This window comes from Globicephala melas, chromosome 3, assembly GCF_963455315.2.
Source record: "Globicephala melas chromosome 3, mGloMel1.2, whole genome shotgun sequence".
In the NCBI taxonomy this organism is placed as follows: domain Eukaryota; kingdom Metazoa; phylum Chordata; class Mammalia; order Artiodactyla; family Delphinidae; genus Globicephala; species Globicephala melas.
The window spans coordinates 101,327,371-101,342,405 of NC_083316.1; the positions used below are offsets into that span (position 1 = coordinate 101,327,371).

A 15,035-nucleotide genomic window follows, 5' to 3' on the forward strand; every position below is an offset into this window, starting at 1 on the left:
GGTCTTGTAATTTGTATTGATTTGTATTTTTCTCTTTGATGCAAGTGTAAAGAGAGTGTTTAAGTAATTTTTAAGTAGAAGAGCCTATTTATAATCTAGTTTTCGTATTAATTTTTAGTTTTTTCTTTTTAACTGGGGTATAGTTGTTTTACAATATTGTGTTAATTTCTAACAAACAACGAAGTGAAGTAGAGTTCCCTGTGCTATACAGCAGGTTCTCATTAGTTATCTATTTTATACCTATTATATTAGTGTATATATTGTTAATCCCAATGTCCCAATTCATTCCTCCCCCACTTCCCCCCTTGGTGTCCATACATTTGTTCTCTATGTCTGTGTCTCTATTTCTGCCTTACAAACACGTTCATCTGTACCATTTTTCTAGATTCCATATATATGCATGAATATATGATATTTTTCTCTTTCTGCCTTACTTCACTCTGTATGACAGTCTCTAGGTCCATCCACATCTCTACAAATGACCCAGTTTCATTCCTTTTTATGGCTGAGTAATATTCCATTGTATATATGTACTACATCTTCTGTATCCATTTGTCTGTCGATGGGCATTTAGGTTGCTTCCATGATCTGGCTATTGTAAATAGATGCAATGAACATTGGGGTGCATTTGTCTTTTTGAATTATGGTTTTCTCTGGGTATATGCACAGTAGTGGGATTGCTGGGTTTAATTTTTAGTTTTATCAAGACTGTGCTTTCTACATTTTTAGGTCATAAAATATTCTATGGCCTAACATACTCAATTTTTGCATATTTCATGTGAACTTGTAAAGGTTTATATACGGTTTTCTGGGTACAAAATCCATGTATAAAAATTATATCTATCTAATTAATAATATTGAAGGTCTTCTACATCCTTTTTTTTGCCCCTTAATGTAGTGAAGGAAGGAGCCTTTAAGTACAGAGAAGCAAAGATAACAACACTCAGAATCCTAATGATGTTAATCTCAAGGCCATTCCCATTTCATTACTGCTGTATTTTTTTTTGGCAATTTTATCCTCTTTAGTGCCCAGGCAATTTCAAGCTGGATTTTCTGTCACTTGGAGAAAGAGACTTAAGTATGATGATATCACTAATATTTTCTCTGGCATTAGTATTTGCCAGTTTATGTTTTTCTCTCATACCGATTCTTCAGTTATTTGTTATTTCCTTTTGAATTAAATTTAATTTTGTAAATCATCTGAAATTCCTTGTTAAGGGCAGCAAATATAAACCTGTACATAATATCAAGTAACTTCAAATAGAGTACTTTTCCACCTCTGCTGCAGCTGTCATAATGTTAGTCTGTGACGTAAAGATTACTTGGTTTCTGTATTCTCTGTTTCAAAAAGCAAAGATGACTTTGACACTTTAAATATTTATCTTTAAAATGGTTAGAATAAGCAATTTTCAATGCAGTATTTCTCAGTTATCTGGAAAATCCACTTACATGGAAATGTACAGTTGATCCTTGAACATGCAGGAATGAGAGGCACTGACCTTCCTCAGAATTGAACTTTACAGTTGGCACTCTGTATCTGATATTCTGCATCTATGGAATCAACCAGCTGTTCATTGTGTAGTACTGTAGTAAGTATTTATTGAAGAAAACCCACATATAAGTGGATCTGCACAGTTCTAATCCATGTTATTCAAGGTCAACTCTCTATGCCCTAATATGGGAAACAGATTCATTATCAATATAGTAAATAGTATATTAAAAACTGAATACAGGGCTTCCCTGGTGGCGCAGTGGTTGGGAGTCCGCCTGCTGATGCAGGGGACGCGGGTTCGTGCCCCAGTCCGGGAAGATCCCACATGCCGCGGAGCGGCTGGGCCCGTGAGCCATGGCCGCTGAGCCTGCGCGTCCGGAGCCTGTGCTCCGCAACGGGAGAGGCCACAACAGTGAGAGGCCCGCATACCGCAAAAAAAAAAAAAAAAAAAAAAAAAACTGAATACAATTGAAAAACAACCAAGAATGCCTTTATTAAGGCATTAGTGACATAAAGTAAATAGCAAATATTCAAACTATACAATTCAAAAAGTTTTGAAATATGTATAAACCTGTGAAATCACCACCTAAGTCAAGATAATGAACATATCCATCACCCCTAGAAGTTTCCTTGTATCACTTTATAATTCCTCCACACTGTTCCTTTCCTTACCTTACACCCTAATACAAATGAAATGTGGATGCGCTTTTGGTTATTATGCATTAATTTTAGCTTTTAAGAATCTCTATAAGTATAATTATTCATTAAATGCTCTCTTTTAGTTGGACTTTATTCAGCCTACGAATACACTCTGAAATTATTTTGAGATTTATCCGTGTTGCATCAATAACTCATTCCTTTTTATTGGGGACTAATATTCCATTGTATGGATATGCCATAATTTATCCATTCTCATACTGATGAACATTTGGACTGTTTCCAATGTGGCTACAAATAAAGCTTCTATGAACAGTTATTTACAAGTCTTTGTATGGACATATGCTTTATTTTTATTTATTTATTTATTTTTTGGTAAACACCTAGGAAAAGAATGGACTATTTAATGTATTTAGTCTGTTTAGTGTATTTAATTTTAGCCATTCTAATTGTTGTATAGTAATATTGTGGATTTAATTTGCATTTTTAAATGACTATTGATGTTGAATATTTATTCATGTACTTATTGGATATTCATATATCTTTCTTTAGTGAGGCATTTGTTCAAAGCTTTACCTTCCTAAAATTTGAGTGGTTTCTTATTATTTTCTTGCAAGAGCTGTTTGTATATTCTGAATACAAGTCCTGTATCAGATATGTGATTTGCAGATTTTTTCCTCCCTAGTTGTAGCTTGTTTATTCATTTTCTGATCAGTGTCTTTGAAGCGTGAGTTTTTAATTTGGATGAAGTTCTATTTATCAATTTATTCCTTTATGGATTGTGCTTTTGGTATTATATGTAGGGCATTTTTTTCTAACCCCAAACTACAAGGTTTCCTGCCAGAAGTCTTATAGTTTTATGAAATATTTTGAGTTAACTTTTGTATATGGTGTAAAATATGAAAAGTTCAGTTTTTTTACTTAAGGACATCCAAATTTTCCAGAACAATTTGTCAAAGACAATTCTTTCTTCACTGAATTGACTTTCCATTTTGGTAAAAAATCAGTTCTGTGTATATATGTGGTCTTTATTACTATATCTTTATAAAACTTGAAATTGGGTAGTGTTCATTGTCCAAATGTGTTTTTCATTTTGGTACGTTCCTTTGGCTATTCTAGGTCCTTGGTATTTCAGTGTAAATTTATATCTCAACCTAATAAAGGCCATTTATGACAAACTTTAATATTTTGGATATTAACCCCTTGTCAGTTGCATCATTTGCAAATATTTTCTCCCAGGCTATAGGTTGTCTTTTTGTTTTATTGATGGTTTCCTTTGCTGTGCAAAAGCTTTTAAATTTAATTAGATCCCCTTATTTTTGCTTTTGTTTCCTTTGCCTTATGACTCAGATTAAAAAAATATTGCTACAATTTATGTCAGAGTGTTTTGCCTATGTTCTCTTTTAGGGGTTTTATGGTTTCAGGTCTCACATTTAGGTCATTAATTCATTTTGAGTTTATTTTTGCATATGGTGTAAAAAATATTCTAATTTCATTCTTTTACATATAGCTATCCAGTTTCCCCAGCATCATTCATTGAAGAGAATGTATATTCTTGCCTCCTTTGTCATAGATTAATTGACCATATAAATGTGGGTTTATTTCTGGGCTCTCTGTTCTGTTTCATTGATCTATATGTCTCTCTTTGTGCCAGTACCATACTGTTTGCTTGTTTCATAAATTTATTTATCCATTTATTTATTTTGGGCTGCATTGGGTCTTCATTGCTGAGAGTGGGCTTTCTCTAGCTGCAGCGAGCAGGGGCTACTCTTTGTTGTGATGAACAGGCTTTTCATTGCAGTGGCTTCTCTTGTTGTGGAGCATGGGCTTCAGTAGTTGTGGCTCACAGGCTCTAGAGCAGAGGCTCAGTAGTTGTGGTGCATGGGCTTAGTTGCTCTGCAGCATGTGGGATCCTCCTGGACCAGGACTCAAACCCGTGTTCCCTGCATTGGCAGGTGGATTCTTAACCACTGCACCACCAGGGAAGTCTAGTACCATACTGTTTTGATGACTGTAGCTTTGTAGCTTAGTCTGAAGTCAGGGAGCATGATACATCCAACTTTGGTTTTTTTGTTTTTTTTTTCCCCCCTCAAGATTGCTTTGGCAATTCAGGGTTTTCTGTGGTTCCATGTAAATTTTAGGATTATCTGTTCTAGCTCTGAGGAAAATGTCATGGATATTTTGGTAGGGATTTCATTAAACCTGTAAATTGCTTTGGGTAGTATTACCATTTTAACAATACTATATCTGCCAATTCATGAACACAGTTTATATTTTCATTTCTTTGTATCATCTTCAATTTCCTTCATCATTGTTTTATACATTTCAGAGTATAGCTCTTTCACCTCCTTGGTAAAGTTTATTCCTAAGTATTTGATTCTTGATGGGATTTTAAGTGGGATTTTTTTTTTAACATTCTGTTTCTGATAGTTCATTATTAGTGTATAGAAAAGCAACAAATTTCTGTATATTCATCTTGTATCCTAAAACTTTACTGAATTCATTTATTAGTTACTGAATTCTAATAGTTTTCAGAAAGATACTATTGGGTTTTCTCTATATAGTATCATGTCATTGGCAAATAGTGACAGTTTAAATTTTTCTCTTCCAATTTGGATGCCTTTTCTGTTCCTTGTATGATTGTTATGCCTAGGACTTCCAATACTATGCTAAATATGAATGGTGAGAGTAGGCATCCTTGTCTTGTTCCTTATATTAGAGGAAAAGCTTTCAGGCTTTCACCATTGAGTATGATGTTAGCTGTGGTTTTGTTATAAGTGGCCTATGATATTCCTGATCTGATGAGAGTTTTCATTGTGAATGATGTTGAATTTTGTCAAATGCTTTTTCTGCATCTATTGAGATGACCATATGGTTTTTATCCTTCTTTTGTTAATGTGGTGTACCGTCTTGATTGATTTGTGGATATTGAACATCTTTGCATCCCTGGAATAAATCTCATTTGATCATGGTGTATGACACTTTTTATATATTGTTGAATTCAGTTTGCTAATATTCTACTGAGGACTTTTGCATCTATTTATCATATATTGGCCTGTAATTTTGTTTTTTTGGTTGCATCTTTGTCTGGGTTTGGTATCAGGGTAATGGTGGCCTCATAGAATGAGTTTGAGAGTGTTCTCTCCTCTTCAATTTTTTGGAATACTTTGCGAAGGATAGATATCAGCTTTTCTTTCTGTGTTTGGTAGAATTCCACTGTGAACCCATCTGGTCCTGGACTTTCCTTTGCTGGGAGTTTTTAACTTACAAATTCAAGTTCACTACTGCTGATTGCTCTGTTCAGATTGTCTGTTTCTTCCTGATTCAGTCTTAGAAGATTGTATGTCCCTAGAAACATCCATTTCTTCTACATTACCCATTTTGTTGGTATATAACTATTGGTAGTAGTCTCTTATGATTTTTTGTATCTCTGTGATTGCACTTGTAGTTTCTCCTCTTCCATTTCTTATTTTGTTTATTTCGGTCCCCTTTTTTTCTTGATGAGCCTGGCTAAAGTTTTATCAATTTTCTTTATCTTTAAAAAAAAACAGCTTTTTGTCTGATATTTTCTTTTTTCTTTCTTTTTTGGGGGAGGGGGTTCTATTTTATTTATTTCCTCTCTGATCTTTATTATTTCCTTCCTTCTTCTGACTTTGGGCTTTGTATGTTCTTCCTTTTCTAATTCCTTTAGAGGGTGGGTTATGTTGTTTATTTGATATTTTTCTCATTTCTTGAGGTAGGCCTGTATCACTATACTTTTCTCTTAGAACAGCTTTTGCTGCATCCCATAGATTTTGGAAAGTTGTGTTATTGTTTTCATTTTTCTTGAGGTATTTTCCAATCTCCTCATCAATTTCTTCACTGACCCATTTTTAGTAGCATATTGTTTGGTTTGCATGTGTTTGAGTTTTTCCAATTTTTCTTCCTTGTGTTTCCCCCTGCTTTCTTCTTTACCATTTTCCAACCACCCTTGTGGGCAGAAAAAGTGCTTGATATAATTTATATCCTCTTAAATGTAATGAGACATGTTTTGTGGTCTAGCATGTGATCTATCCTGGAGAACATTCCATGTGCACTTGAAAAGAATGTGTATTCTGCTGTTTTAGGTTGTAATGTTCAATGGACATCTGTTAAGTCCAACTGGTCTATTGTGTCATTTAGGACCTCTGTTGCCTTACTGATTATCTGTGTGGATGACCTGTCCTTTAACATCCCACTGACATCAAAGTCCCCTACTATTATTGTATTACTGTCAGTTTCTTCCTTTGTGTCTGTTAATATTTGCTTTGTATATTTAGGTGCTGCTATATAAGTTGCATATATATTAACAAGTTTTATATCCTCCTCTTGTACTGATCTCTTTATCATTATATAATGTCCTTCTTTGTCTTTTTTTATAGACTATTTTAAAGTCTATTTTGTCTGGTGTGAATTTGCCACACCAACTTTCTTGTCATTTTTATTTTCATGAAATATCTTTCTCTTGGCTCTCACTTTCATTCTGTGTGTGTCTTTAGCTCTGAAGTGAGTTTCTTATAAGCACCATATGGATGCATCTTGGGTTTTTTTCAAATCCAATCAGCCTCTTATGTCTTTTGATTGTAGCATTTAGTCTATTAACATTTAAAGTGATTATTGATAGGTATGTACTTATTGCAATTTTGTTACTTGTTTTCTGGTTGTTTTTGTAGTTCTTCTCTCATTTTCTTCTTTCAGTTTCTTCCCTTCTGGTTTGATTATTTTCTTTAGTTGTGTGTTTATGTTTCTTTCTGTCTAGTTTTTGTGTGCCTTTGCATGTTTTTGATTTGTGGTTACCATGGGGTTCATATATGTTGACCTATATCTACTTGTTTTAAACGGGTAATCATTTAAGTTCAAACACATTTTAAAAGATCTGCATTTTTTACTCCCCTCCCCTACATTTTCTGTTTTTGATGTATTATACTTCATGTTTATCCCTTAACTGTTTATTGTAGTTATAGTTGATTGTACAGTTTTTTACCTTTTAATATTTATACTAGCTTATTTAAGTGGTTGATCCACAACCTTTACTATTTATTTACCTTTACTAGTGGGATTTTTCTTTTCCTATAAATTTTTACTTCTTATTGTAACCCTTTTTTTCCCCCCACTTAGAGAAGATCCTTCAACATTCCTTTTAGGGTCAGTTTAGTATTGGTGAACTGTTTTTGCTTATCCAAGTTCTTCATGTCTCCTTCAAGTCTGAAGGAGAATCTTGCTGGGTAGAGTATCCTAGGTTGTAGGTTTTTCCCTTTCAGCACTTTAAATATATCATGTCACTCCATTCTGGCCTACAAAGTTTCAGAAAAATCAGCTAATAAACTTATGGGGGTTCCCTTGTATGTGATTCTGTTTTTCTCTTGCTCCCTTTAGATTTCTCTCTTTATCTTTTACTTTGCCATTTTAATTATGATATATTTTGGTGTGGGTCTTTCGGGGTTTATCTTTTTTGGGACACTGTCTGCTTCCTGCACCTGAATATCTGCTTCCTTCTTCAGGTTTGGGAGGTCTTCAGACATAATTTCATCAAATACGTTTTTGACCCCTTTCTTTCTTCTCTTTTTGGGACCCCTATAATACAAATGTTAGTATGCTCAATGTTTTTCCACAGGTCCCTTAAACTGTTCTAATTTTTTAAAAAATTTATATGCTCTTTGCTCTTCTGATTGAATGATTTCCAGTATTCTATTATCTTCCAGATTACTTATATGTTCTTCTGTATCATCTAGTGTGGTTTTCATTTCAGTTATTGTATTCTTCAGCTCTGATTGGTTCTCTTTAAAATTTTCTAGCTCCTTGTTAAAATTCTATGTTCATCTATTATTTTCCCTAGTTAGCATTCTTATTGCTAATGCTTTGAACTGTGTATCTGGTAAATTATTTATCTGTTTCATTAGTTGTTTATTTCAGAGGTTTTTTTTCTTTCTTTCTTTTTTTGAGTAGTGTATTTATCATAATAATGTAATTTTTTCCCTAAATGAAAACATGTTCATTATAAAAATGCAAAAACATACACGTATATAAAGGAGAATAGTGACATTTGCTCTTTTTGTATTCCTTTTCCATAATACCCCTTTCCTCATCCAGAGATAAACACTGTTAATGATTTTGTATACCACATCCTTCCCAAACCATTTCTATGCATTTACCAAAATATGTGTTTGTGTGCCTTTATATTTATATATATTAGACATATATACACATGTATATGGTTTATACATTATAGTATCATATTGCTCTGTAAGCTGATTTCCCTTTAAATATATCATAGATATATATTAATGGCCAATTGCCTTCTCATGATGTTTTACCAGTTTACATTACCTCCAAGAGGTGTGCTTTGTTTTTAAAATTTTTATTTTACATTGGAGTATAGTTGATTAACAATGTTGTGTTAGTTTCAGGTGTACAGCTAAGTGATTTAGTTATACATATACATATATGTATTCTTTTTAAGATTCTTTTCCAAAATAGGTTATTACAGAGTATTGAGTACAGTCCCCTGTTCTATACAGTAGGTCCTTCTTGATTATCTATTTTATATATAGTAGTATGTATATGTTAATCCAAAACTCCTAATTTATACCCCTGCCTCACATTTCTGCTTTGGCAATAATAAGTTTGTTTTTGAAGTGTGTGAGTCTGTTGATCTTTTGTAAATAACTTCATTTGTATCGTTTTTTTAGATTCCACATATAAGTGATATCATACAGTATTTGTCTTTCTCTTTCTGACTTACTTTACTTAGTATGATAATCTCTAGTTTCATCCATGTTGTTGCAAATAGCATTATTTCATTCTTTTCTATGGCTGAGTAATATTCTATTGTATATATGTACCACGTCTTCTTTATCCATTCCTCTGTCGATGGACATTTAGGTTGATTCCATGTCTTGGCTGTTGTAAATAGTGCTGCAATAAACATTAGGGTGCATGTATATTTTCAAAGTATGGTTTTCTCTGGATATATGCTCAGGAGTGGGATTGCTGGATCATATGGTAGCTCTATTTTTATTTTTTTAAGGAATCTCCATACTGTTCTCTCTAATGGCTGCACCAATTTACATTCCCACCAACAGTGTAGGAGGGTTCCCTTTTCTCCATACCCTCTCCAGAATTTATTGTTTGTAGACGTTTTGATGTTGTCCATTCTGACCAGTGTGCGGTCATACCTCAGTGTAGTTCTGATTTACATTTCTCTAATAGCTATGTTAAGCATCTTTTCATGTGCTTCTTGACCATCTGTGTGTTTTCTTTGGAGAAATGTCTATTTATATCTTCTGCCCCTTTTTTGATTGGCTTTTTTTCATATAGAGCTGCATGAACTGTTAGTATATTTCATAGATTAATCCCTTGTCACCTCATTTGTCGGTCGCATCATTTACAAATATTTTCTCTCATTCTGTGGGTTTTTTGTTTTGTTTTGGTTTCTTTTTGTTTTATTTATGGCTTCTTTTGCTGTACAAAACCTTTTAAGTTTAGTTAGGTCCCATTTGTTTATTTTTGGTTTTATTTTCATTACTCTAGGAGGTGGATCCAAAAAGATATTGCTGCGATTTATGTCAAAGAGTGTTCTGCCTGTGTTTTCCTCTAAGAGTTTTATAGTATCTGGTCTTACATTTAGGTCTTTAATCCTTTTTGAGTTTATTTTTGTGTATGGTATTAGAGAATGTTGTAATTTCAGTCTTTTACATGTAGCTGTCCAGTTTTCCCAGCACCACTTACTGAAGAGACTGTCTTTTCTCCATTGTATGTTCTTGCCTCTTTTGCTGTAGATTAATTGAGCATAGGCGTGTGGGTTTATTTCTGGGCTTTCTATCCTGTTCCACTGATCTATAAGTCTGTCTTTGTGCCAATATCATACTGTTTTGCTTACTGTAGCTTTGTAATATAGTCTGAAGTGAGGTAGCCTGATTCCTTCAGTTCCATTTTTCTTACTAAAGATTGTTTTGGCTATTTGGCATCTTTTGTGTTTCCATACAAATTTTAAGATTTTTGTTCTAGATCTGCAAAAAAGATAATTGCCATTGGTAATTTGATAGAGATTGCATTTAATCTGTAGATTGCCTTGAGTGATACAGTCATTTTGACAATATTGATTATTGCATTCCAAGAATATGGTATATCTTTCCATCTGTTTGTGCCATCTTTGATTTCTTTCATCAGCATCTTACAGTTTTCAGAGTACAGGTCTTTTGCCTCCTTAGGTAGGTATTTTATTCTTTTTGATGTGATAGTAAATGGGGCTGTTTCTTGAATTTCTCTTTCTGATGTTTCATTGTTAATGTATAGAAATGCAACAGATTTCTGTGTATTAATTTTATATCCTGCAACTTTACCAAATTCATTAATGAGCTCTAGTAGTTTTCTGGTAGCATCTTTAGGATTTTCTATGTATAGTATCATGTCATCTGCAAACAGTGACAGTTTTACTTCTTTTCCAATTTCGACTTGTTTTATTTCTTTTTCTTCTTGGACTGCTATGGCTAGGACTTCCAGAACTATGTTGAATAAAAGTGGTGAGAATGGACATACTTATCTTGTTCCTGATCTTAGAGGAGATGCTTTCAGCTTTTCACCATTGAGTATGATGTTAGCTCTGGGTTTATCATATATTGCCTTTATCATGTTGAGGTATGTTCCCTCTATGCCCATTTTCTGGAGAGTTTTTATCATAAATGGATGTTGAATTTTGTCAAAAGCTTTCTCTGCATCTATTGAGATGATAATATGGGGTTTTTTCTTTTTGTTTAATTGAAATGTAGTTGATTTACAATGTTGTGTTAATTTCTGCTGTACAGCAAAGTGACTTCATTATATATATTATATATATATATATACATACATACATACATATACATACACACACATTCTTTTTCATATTCTTTTCCATTATAGTTTACCACAGGAGATTGGATATAATTCCCTCTGTGAGACAGTGGGACCTTGTTTTTTATCCATTCTAAATATGCCAGTTTGCATCTGCTAATCCCCAAATCCCAATCCATCCTTATCCCACTCTCCTCCCCCTTGGCAACCACCAGTCCATTCTCTTAGTCTGTCATTCTGTTTCTGTTTAACAGATAGGTTCATTTTGGTCATATTTTAGATTCCACATATAATTGATACCATATGGTACTTGTCTTTCTCTTTCTGACTTACTTTACATAGTATGATAATCTCTAGGTTCATCCATGTTGCTGCAAATGGCATTATTTCATTCTTTATGGCTGAGTAATATTCTATTGTATATATGTACCACATCTTCTTTATCCATTCATCTGTCGATGGACATTTAGGTTGTTTCCATGTCTTGGCTATTATGAATAGTGCTTTTGTGAACATAGGGGTGCATGTATCTTTTCAAAGTGTGGTTTTCTCCAGATATATGCCTAGGAGTGGGATTGCTGGATCATATGACAGCTCTATTTTTAGTTTTCTGAGGAACCTTCATACTGTTTTCCATAGTGGCTGCACCAATTTACATTCCCACCAACAGTGTAGGAGGGTTCCCTTTTCTCCATACCCTCTCCAGAATTTATTGTTTGTCAAGGTTTTAATGATGGCCATCTGACTAGTGTGAGATGATACCTCATTGTAGTTCTGATTTGCTTTTCTCTAATAATTAGCTATGTTAAGCATCTTTTCATGTGCTTCTTGGCCATCTGTGTGTTTTCTTTGGAGAAATGTCTATTTAGATCTGCCTCTTTTTTGATTGGGTTGTTTTTTTTTACATAGAGCTGCATGAGCTGTTTGTATATTTTGGAGATTAATCCTTTGTCAGTCACATCATTTAAAAATATTTTCTTTTATTCTGTGGGTTGTCTTTTCATTTTGTTTATGGTTTCCTTCCCTGCACAAAAGCTTGTAAGTCTGATTATATCCCATTTGTTTATTTTTGTTTTTATTTCTTTTACCTTGGGAGACTGACCTAAGAAAACATTGGTACGATTTATGTCAGAGAATGTTTTGCCCATGTTCTCGTCTAGGATTTTTATGGTGTTATGTCTTATATTTAAGTTTTTAAGCCATTTTGAGTTTATTTCTGTGTATGGTAAGAAGGTGTGTTCTAACTTCATTGAGTTACATGTGGCTATCCAACTTTCCCAGCGCCACTTGCTGAAAATACTGTCTTTTTTCCCATTGTATATTCTTGCCTCTTTTGCCAAAGGTTAATTTACTGTAGATGTGTGGGTTTATTTCTGGGCTCTCTATTCTGTTCTGTTGCTCCATATGTCTGTTTTTGTGCCAGTACCATGCTGCTTTGATTACTGTAGCTTTGTAGTATTGTCTGAAGTTTGGGATGGTTATGCTCCTGGTTTGTTCTTTTTCTTCAGGATTGATTTGGTAATTCTGGGTCTTTTATGGTTCCACATGAATTATACGATAATTTGGTCTAGTTCTATGAAAAATGTCATGGGTAATTTGATAGGGATCACGTTAAATCTGTAGATTGCTTTGGGTAGTATGGCCATTTTAACAATATTAATTCTTCCAATCCAAGAGCATGGGGTATCTTTCCATTTCTTTGAATCATCTTCAATTTTCTTTATTAATGTTTTATAGTTCTCAACATATGTCTTTCACCTCCTTGGTGAGGTTTATTCCTATTTATTTTATTTTTGGGGTTGTGATTTTAAAAGTTATTATTTTTTTTAGCATTCCCTTTCTGATGTTTCATTGTTGGTGTAAAGAAATGTAACTAATTTCTGTATGTTAATATTGTATCCTGCTACCTTGCTGAATTTGTTTATCAGTTCTAGTACTTTTTGTGTGAAGTCTTTAGGGTTTTCTATACATAGTATCATATCATCTGCATATAATAACAGTTTTACCTCTTTCCTTCCAATTTGGATATGTTTTATTTCTTTTTCTTGTGTCATTGCTGTGGCCAGGAATTCTAATACTATGTTGAATAGAAGAGATGAGAGTGAGCATTCTTGTCTTGTTCCAGATTTTAGCAGGAAGGCTTTCAATGTTTCACCATTGAGTATTATATTGGCTGTGGGTTTGTCATAAATAGCTTTTACTATTTTGAGATATGTTCCCTCTATACCGACTTTGATAAGAGTTTTTATCATGATTGGATGTTGAATTTAGTCAAATGCTTTTTTTGCATCTATTGAGATGATCATGTGTTTTTTGTCTTTTCTTTTTTTGATGTGGTGTATCATGTTGATTGATTTGTGTATGTTGAACCATCCTTGTGAACTTAGGAAGAATTCCACTTGGTTGTGGTGTATGATCTTTTTTATGGGTTGTTGGATACGGTTTGCTAATATTTTGTTGAGAACTTCTGCATCTATGTTCATCAAAGATATTGGCCTGCAATTTTCTTTTTTGGTGGTGTCTTTGTCTGGTTTTCGTATCAGGGAGATGGTGGCTTCATAGAATGTCTTTGGGAGTGTTCCCTCCTCTTCAGTTTTTTGGACGAGTTTGAGAAGGATTGGTATGACTTCTTCCTTGTATGTTTGGCAGCATTTGCCTGTGAAGCCATCTGGTCCTGGACTTTTGTTTGTAGGGATTTTTTAAATTACAGATTCTATTTCACTTCTAGTGATCAGTCTGTTCAAATTATCTAATTCCTTTGTCATTCAATTTTGGTGCACTGTATGTTTCTAGAAACTTGTCCTTTTTTATAGATTGTTGAATTTGTTTTAATATAATTGTTCATAGTATTCCCTTAAGGTTTTTTATATTTCTGCAGTATGTGTTGTTATGTCTCCTTTTCCATTTCTCATTTTGTTTATTTGGGTTCTCTCTCTTTTTTCTTCTTGGGGAGCCAAGCCAGAGATTTGTCAATCTTGTTTATCCTTTCAAAGAGTCAGATCTTGGTTTTATTGAATTTTTCTATTTTTTTAAATTTCTATTTTATTTATTTCCTCTCTGATCTTTATTATTTCCTTCCTTCTGCTGACTTTAGGTTTTGTTTCTTCTTCTTTTGCTAATTCTTTTAAGTGGTAGGTTAGGTTGTTTATTTGAGATTTTTCTTATATTTTTGAAGACGGCCTGTATTATTATGAACTTCCCTCTAAGAACTGCTTTTCTGTATCCCACAGATTTTGTGTGTTCATTGTCATTTGTCTCTGAGTATTTTTAAATTTCCTCTTTGATTTCATCATTGACCCATTGGTTTTTTAGTAGCATGTTTTTTAGTCTCTGTGTAATTGTTTTTCCTCATTTCTTTTTCTGTCATTAATTTCTAGTTTCATGCTGTTGTGGTCGGAAAAGATGCTTGAGATAATTTCTATACTCTTAAATTTGCTGAGCATTGTTTTGTGCCCTAGTATGTGTTCAATCCTAGAGAATGTTCTACGTGTACCAAAAAGAATGTGTATTCTGGTTTTTTTGGATGTAATTTCCTAAAAATCTCAATTAAATCTAACTGTTCTAGTGTATCATTTAGTATCTCTGTTGCCTTATTGATTCTCTGTCTGGAAGATCTGTCTATTGATGTGAGTAGGGTGTTAAATTCTCCTAGTATTATTATATTCCTATCAATTTCTCCCTTTTTGTCTGTTAAAAATATGAAATGCTTTATGAATTTCCATTTCATCCTTGCACAGGGGCCATGCTAATGTTCTCTGTATCATTCTAATTTTAGCATATATGCTGCCAAAGTGAGCATGAACATATGGTTTTATTTTTCAATTTGTAAACATGGAGTATCACACTGATTTGCAGTTACTGAAAAATCCTTGCATCCCTTCGATAAATTCCACTTTACATGGTGCATAATCCTTTTAATGCACTGTTGGATTCGGTTTGCAAGTATTTTGTTGAGGACTTCTACGTCTATGTTCATCAGTGATATTGGTCTTTAATTCTCTTTTTTTTTTTTTTTTTTTTTTGCAGTATCTTTGTC

At 33.5% G+C, this 15,035-nt stretch overlaps 1 non-coding gene across 1 annotated transcript; it reads right to left on the reverse strand.

Moving 5' to 3' along the window:
* Window positions 1-14,691: 14,691 nt before the first annotated feature.
* LOC115860302 (U6 spliceosomal RNA) lies at window positions 14,692-14,798 on the reverse strand. Its single transcript, XR_004042408.1, has one exon. It is a non-coding gene; the product is annotated as a U6 spliceosomal RNA (small nuclear RNA).
* Window positions 14,799-15,035: the final 237 nt, after the last annotated feature.